This window comes from Camellia sinensis, chromosome 15 (assembly GCF_055761805.1).
Source record: "Camellia sinensis isolate YWXY chromosome 15, ASM5576180v1, whole genome shotgun sequence".
Lineage (NCBI taxonomy): Eukaryota > Viridiplantae > Streptophyta > Magnoliopsida > Ericales > Theaceae > Camellia > Camellia sinensis.
This window is the reverse complement of record NC_138975.1, coordinates 82,317,783-82,325,406: the sequence shown is the minus strand read 5'-3', so window position 1 is coordinate 82,325,406 and position 7,624 is coordinate 82,317,783. Positions and strand designations below refer to the sequence as shown.

The window sequence follows — 7,624 nt, the reverse complement described above, 5'->3', positions numbered from 1 at the left end:
TTATGTGACTGCAGGTTCATATAATTGTTCTTATTGTTTTTGTGTTATTATTATTATTGGTTTGGATCAACCCTCATTTTCAATTGGTTCAAAACTGGAATGGGCTCATTTCTTGTTGATTTGCTTGGGCTTGAATTTTTGCATGTCTTCAATTCTTGTAACGCTACACAGAACGCATCTCTGATATTAATTCTTATACTGGCTAAAGCTAAAGGACATTACCACAAACTAAGTGCTTATTCTCTATATTAATTTATCTTTTGGTTTTTTTACCCCCAGATCTGAGCAAGACAAGGAGCCAAAGCAAGTAGCTGTGTCTGAAGTTGTGGGCTCTGGCCCTTCTGAAGAATGTGTTACAGATAGTATGTGATCCAACCTGTGAAGTTATTAGAATTTGTTTGTTTTGTTTTCTTAAGTATTGGATGGATGAAACGAAGTTGAAAGAAATAGTACTGTGGAATCAAGCTTATTGTATTTACTTTTTCTCGTGTTGTACTGATGGAGAGACATATGTGACGAGAATTGCCATGTCAAAAGTAAGCTTAATTACTCCCATTTTTCACCTTTTAAAATTTTACTGCCTTTAAATCCATATTTATTTACGCAGAATATGTGGAATCAAGCTTATTGTTACCGAGTGCCTGGATTTTGCAAGTCATCCAGTTGAATTCCTGTGATATCTTACATGACTCTGGATTACAGTTCAGTCTCCTACGTTTTTCTAACACATGCTTGTACAATTTGAAGTATTATGCATTTTTATTTCAACTACATAAATCCATGTCAAAGCCATTAAGAAATCTCGTGAATTTTTCTGATACTGTTGTGGTTAAATTCTTTTTGAAAGTAATAGTTTATCCTCAGTTTAACTATGGAATCTTCATAATTTAGTAATAATTTTTCTAATAGTTTAACTGTGGAATCTTCATAATTTAGTTTTTTATTCATCTTTATATACTTGTTTTAAAGGCGGTTCTTTTTCTGATAGTTTGATACACAATAAATGTGGCAAAAAAGGAAACCATAGTTACTTGATTGTAGCTTTGTGAAATTAGTGAGAATTCCTTAGTCTACCGCATTTTATAATTTTGAGCTTGAAGCAAACAAATGTTTTTAAAATGGAAAAAGTCAATAATATGATCGAATTAAGGGACCACAATGAATAGTAAGTGGATGTTGATCTAACTTCTTGGATTCAACAAGTTGACCTTTACTCATATGCAAGCAGATGTTCTGGTTTTTGGTCATCTGTTTAAATGATCGATGCTTAATACTTTTTTCTTTTAAACTTTCAGGCTACTCAAAAGAAAATTGTGAAAGTTGATGCTTATGTTGCAGGTTTGTTGTTGGCTTTCCTTTCATATATTGATACTCTCACTATTTATGTCCTTACTAAATACTAAACTACTCCATTTGGTGGCAGCATGTGATGTCCCTGGAATTAAAAGATTAGTTCCACGCACATGGAGGGAGTGGGAATTCTTTGATAATATTTATGAACTAGTTGGTGTGCCTGTGGTCACAGTGCAACTCAGATACAACGGCTGGGTCACAGAGTTACAGGATTTAGAACGTTCAAGGTGATCCTCTCATGTATTGAAGTTATTGGTTTGGGAAAGTGGATTCCTTTGGGATCTAGGAATAAAATACACTTTACTTATCATGACTACGGAAAATAAATTACTCTTTGCATGTATTTTTGAGTAAATTTTGCACTTTGTAAATGTTAGGCGAGTAAGGCAAGCTACAGGGTTGGATAATCTCCTTTATACCCCAGATGCAGCTTTCTCATGCTTTGCAGACCTTGCACTCGCATCACCTGAAGACTATTACCTCGAGGGACAAGGCTCATTGCTCCAGTAAGGAAAATTCTCTTCTTTTTGTTTTATGATAATATTGTTGTCATTATTATTAATTGTTGTTATTTCTGTAGAGAAAGATAATGCAGATTAACCACAAGATACATCTGCTGAATGAAATAGTTGAATAGCCTTTTATTTGTCTGTAATTCAAAACCAGAATTTTTGCGACCATCCTATTTCTGTCTCTCTTTATATACAATATATATTGGCCTCTCTTGCTCATGACAATATTATCCTTAAGGTACTAGATCATTCATGATGAAGATTTCATTTGCTAGGACTGCATGCAACTAGCACATGGCACGTGTGATCAATTCTGGAAGTTGATTTATTCCCTTAAGCAATTGTGTTTAATCAGAAAAATGAGCTTATAGAAATGCAAACTATTGTTAGGAAATGGGACTTCATGTTTTCTTTGGTTGTTACAATAATCTTTTTTGATTGATGAAAAAGGTGAAGACCACATGCTTGTTTTCATGAAGTTATTTATTGATATTTTATATTTTAATGTTAATTTCATTTCTTGTATTCTTTATGGCCCATAGCTTTTAAGCTACAAATAAAGAATATTTTTCATGATCATAAAGCATGATATATGAAACAAGGACCATCCATATTCTAGAATATTTGATCCATTGATCTTTTATGGTAATAACTGATATAACAGTGCCTTTTAGGACGCTTGTAGGATCAAATATCTGTGTCCTAATAATTTAGCTATGGTACAAAATGTTTCTGTTTTTTGTGCTTTTGATTGTTGTATGACATCTGCTTATGATAATGAGCGAGGAACTAACTCTTATCTATTGGTAAGAAATATTCATTGTTGTAGTTGCTTTACAGATCATATGATATTGAAATGATAGGTGAATTATCGCTGAAATCTAGAGGATTAATTAGCTTAGGATGCCAAGAAGCTTCTATACTGATGTACTTGTGCCAATGATGTATTGCTCATACATATTCATGGCCTACTAATGCCTTCAATGCACTCCAAATGTGCCTACACAATTATGAGCTTGCTTTTGAATATAGAATGGAAGAATATGGTTCTATATTTGGTTAGTTCCTCTCATGGCTTCAGTTTGGACTTCATAGCTTTTAGATAGACCCTTTTGTATGCAGTTTAGTGTATCTGTTATTGGCAGGACTGCTCAGAAAGAATAAACTCAGGCATGTACTTAACTTGTTTGTTCCTTAACTCTGCTAATTGACCGGGGTGGGCAAAACTTGGACCCCTTATTTATTTCCAATATATGACAAAAGTCCCTTATGACCCTACATGTGGATTTTATCAACCCATACACCATTAGTTGTGTCAGTGCGATTTCGTATAATAATGGTGGTAACTAGGTGATTTTGCTTTTTTCTATGTGATTAATCACAAACTTCCCTATGCATGTTTGAAATGTAGGATGTTTAAGTTATTTTATTGTAGTTGATTTGTGGGTTGAGAACTGTCGATGCATTTGCACTAAGCAGGTGGCTCCATGAATTTTTTAAGAAAAAACCCTTTTGTTTTCTGAGAATTAACTATATAAAATTGTAGTTTAGTTACATAATCTTCTCAAGACAATGGTCTCTGATTGTTTTTCTTGGATCTCTACTTTGACCTGGGTTGGTGCTGATAAAAATCTGCTTGTGATGGATCGTACTCATACTCTTGTAAACAAAGGGGGTGAAATTGGTGGTATGATGTAATTCTTACTTGAAAGACTGACTTGAAACCTTTTGTTTTGGCCATAGCCATACTTGTGTGGTATATTAATTACATTAATCATTGGTTTTGGTGTTGCATTTATGACTTAGTTTCCTGCTGCAGAACTGGATTTTAGGTTTCCAATTGGAGCACCGTTACATGGAATTCGTGCTTTTTTGTCTACAAATCAACTCAAGGTAATGTCTACTATTACAGATTCCTATTAAACTGAATCTTGAATGTTATTCCAATTTATTTGTGTAGAGCCCATCCATGCAAGACCCCCATGTTTAGTGTTGGACAAGCCATGTTTTTCATGCAGTTCATAATAACATCTTGAAGAACAAATCTGAAGAATATGGGATATTGGAAATTGTTTGCATTAAAAGTTGTGCCCATTGATGACTTTGCGTTATTAACTTTGAGTCACCCTAAGTCATATTTTATTTTCTTTCTTAATTTAATAAGCTTTTGTTCAATTGTGTATATATGCTTTTAATATTTTAGGATTCAGGAGTAGTAGCTGCCCATGGGTCATGATTTGTGTCAAATTGTCATAATGCATCTTTTGTTCGTGACCACAAGCTATTAACTTGAGTATGTCTCTTGCCATCTCAAAAGGGAGGTGTGTAGGGTTTATGTTCTGTTTGGGGCGTGGGTGTGTGCCTTTACTTATTTAGGGGTGGGGAGGATGAAAGGAAAATTTTATCGGTTAATATGGGTTTTAATGGAAAGAGTCTTTTAAGTTTTCAAATAATAGTCTATGGTTAAGATTTACTAATTGAATTAGCTTGCAATTCCAACATTTTGTGCTTTTTTTTTTTCCCCACAATTTATGGTGCGATGCCTAGACTTTTCCCCCTTCTATTTCTTTTCTTTGGTTATTGTATAGTTACTTTTTCTCGTGTTGTAGGTAAATAAGAAAATCTTTTTTTTCCCCTCTCATTCTGCAAGTCCTCTAATATTTTGTAGTTTTTTTAACCTTAATTTTATTGGTGACAATGTTTTTGCTGGTGAAGAATATGAATTGAATTGATTTGTACTTCATAATAAGTAATGGAACTTTACGAACCTTGACTCCCTTGGCGTCTGTTGGCAGAATTTCATTTAAATGTTTTTATTAAACTTACCATTCTTATTTAGCATAGCTGATCCACCCCAAACTCCTTTCCTTCCCCGTTCCAGAAATAGGTGCTTATGGTTTGACAGCTATAAAGCTTTCTTCTCAAATATCTTCTGTAAAATAATTATTGCCTTTTCTTTTTTTCATTATTTTTCTTGGTGGTGCGGGAGTGACAGTTTATTTATTATTGTTTTTCTTTGAATACATTGAATTTGGCACAATAGAGGAAATTGATTCCTTTTTCCTTAGGTTTTTGTAAGTGCCTAGTTTGCTAGGATTTGCTTAAGAAGTATGTAGTTTACAATAGATTGATGTGGTTTGTTTTCTGCACTTGAATCATGTCATTTTAAGCCTACTATAGTAATGCTTATACTAATTCTCTATTTTTATGTGTCTCTCTGATTTCTTTTGGTCTCTTATTAGGCTTTTCGAGTAAGTGAATGCATTAGGAGGGACCATTTCAGAGTCTTCAATTTCTTGAAATCCTAGTTTTCTCATATTGAAAACTTTTTTGTTGTCATCTTCTTCTTTTCTGCTTTCCATCATACAGTTTTTTTGAAAAGTATTGCATTAACCATGCACATTTCATTTTACTAGAATCTCACAAGGAAAAGGGGAAAACTGAAATGAGGGGTAAATTCAATGAATATGAAAGAAGAAATGGTAAAAAATGATGTCAATGCAACAATTTCATTGGTGTCGTTGTCAACCCAAAATAAATTTGTAACCAACTCGTATTGGTGCCGGCAATCAGAGGCAATAATCACTGGGGGACTACCATCTTCACCATGATCATCACCAGGACTGCAGTAGTATTGACATCATCTTTGCCTACTTGAATCCCACTGAACATCATGTCCATTTTTGTTGGAAACAAATATATCACAATGACCCTTATTTATACTGTTGCCTTTGTTAGCAATGACCACCACGATCTGATGTCAGAAATGACCATTTTATTTGTTTTCTTCTTGTTGCCAAATTATTGAATAATGTGAACTTGATAATGATTAGGAGTTTTGTATTGTAATATCATCATATCGTTGTCTGACTACAGAGAATTTGAAACCTCTGTACATATTGCAGAGATAATGCATATGCCTTCCATATCAGAAATCATTGAAATGGACCTTATCTGAATATTAGTAGAGAATATGAAATTAGTTTGCCTTGTGTAAATTATTGCCATTGTTGCAAGTGAATGATTTGTAACTTGGACAACATTTTTTTTCACTGAGTGTAGAATGCATTGGATCTACTGCTATTGATTGTTTTAGTATAGTTGGAAATCGACGGATTTTATTTTATTTTATTTTATTTTTTACCAGATGATGGTAAAACCTTTATGTTTTGGCCAGTACTTGTAACAACCCGACCCTCGCACATGTTTCTGATATACTTTCAGTCCCTTATTATGTGCATTTAGATGCTTACTGTGAAATTTCATATGATATTAAGTTTAAGTAAAAGGATCTTATGATTAGAGACCTGTATCTGTTTAATAAGAAAACATATCTGTCACAAGTAAAATGTTTGACTCAAAAATTGAGAGCCTTAGAGGCCCCATAATCTGAAATTGATTTTATATTTGAGATCGGCATGATTTTTAAGTCATAATAAGCATTTTTGTGAAATTTCAATTAGGAATGATTAAACTGATTAATTTTTGTTTTATTCACTTTAAATATAGTTATCCTTTATCCCTTAATATTTGACTTATGAACCTTTTAACTCAAATATCCTGAGAGGGTTAGGATAGGAGAATTGGGGGAAAAGGAGGAGAAGCCCTACAAGGAAGAGATTGAGAAATTAAGAGAGTTTTAGAGATTTTAAAGCTCAAGGTATGGAGATTTTACTTTAATCAACTCCTTTCTTGTATATGGATGAGGAATTTCATGGGTATTCATGCAAGTCAAGGTTTGTGTCGTGTGTATATGCCAATTTGGAATTGAATAGGTGTTTTCTTCATGTAGTTATTTGTGTTATGTCTTATAAAGGAAATTACATCCTATTCTTGGTTCTACATGCTTGCATCCAATTATGTGTGAGTTGGACATATGTGTGTAGTTAGATGTTGGAAGAGATGAATTGGGGTGATAAGTGCTAGTAGTGAAGATCAAGTCATATTCAAATTGTTATATGTTTGTACCTCTTGATTACGTGATTTTCAAACCATGTTTTAGCAATTAAAAGACCTATTTTGAGCTTTGTAAAAGTTTACCACAAATTGGACCCTTGTTTGAAATTTCAGACTGGAACTTCACAGAATAGCCGCACATGCAGGAGTCATGGCCGCACGTACGGGAGGTGCTGCCGCACATGTGGGAGTCATGGCCGCACGTGCGGGAAATTGAAAAATTTTGGGATTCGGCTACTGCTAAAAAGGCACGTGCGGGGCTACCTAGCTGCACGTGCGGGACCAACCGCCGCACGTGCGGGGCTCATAGCCGCACGTGCGGCCCATGTTGGAAAATTTGGTTTGCTCCGTTTTACGTGCTCGTCCCTCAGATATTTTTGAAATCTATGTTTGATGCCTTTTTGCTATCTGTAAATTCATTCGAAACAAATAAGTCAGGAAATGATTTAACAAAGAAAAATGAGCTAATTTGTAAGTTATAAATGTGTGCAGGACACACTCCAGAAGGAACTAGCACGTCGTCACAACACTGTGAGTAGTAGTACAGTAGACGTACATTTTACTTACCGTTAATAGTTAATGTTATTAACGTTCTGTGCTTCGTAAGTGATTACGTTAACATGTATATAAATTGTTGAGAATGACATATACTATGGATGTTGCACTCTGACTGAATTAACGAATACGATGAAATGGTGACATGAACAATGAAACAAATGGGTATAATGAATAAAAGGGAACTTACGTTCATTCTTGAATAACAGTTTTAGTGTAACTATGAAAGTAGACCGTTTTGCTACTAA

The 7,624-nt window shown here is 34.1% G+C and overlaps 1 long non-coding RNA gene across 1 annotated transcript; it reads left to right on the top strand.

Moving 5' to 3' along the window:
- Positions 1-277: 277 nt before the first annotated feature.
- Positions 278-1,580, top strand: LOC114320996 (uncharacterized). Its single transcript, XR_014356350.1, has 3 exons — positions 278-362; positions 1,296-1,338; positions 1,424-1,580. It is a non-coding gene; the product is annotated as an uncharacterized LOC114320996 (long non-coding RNA).
- Positions 1,581-7,624: the final 6,044 nt, after the last annotated feature.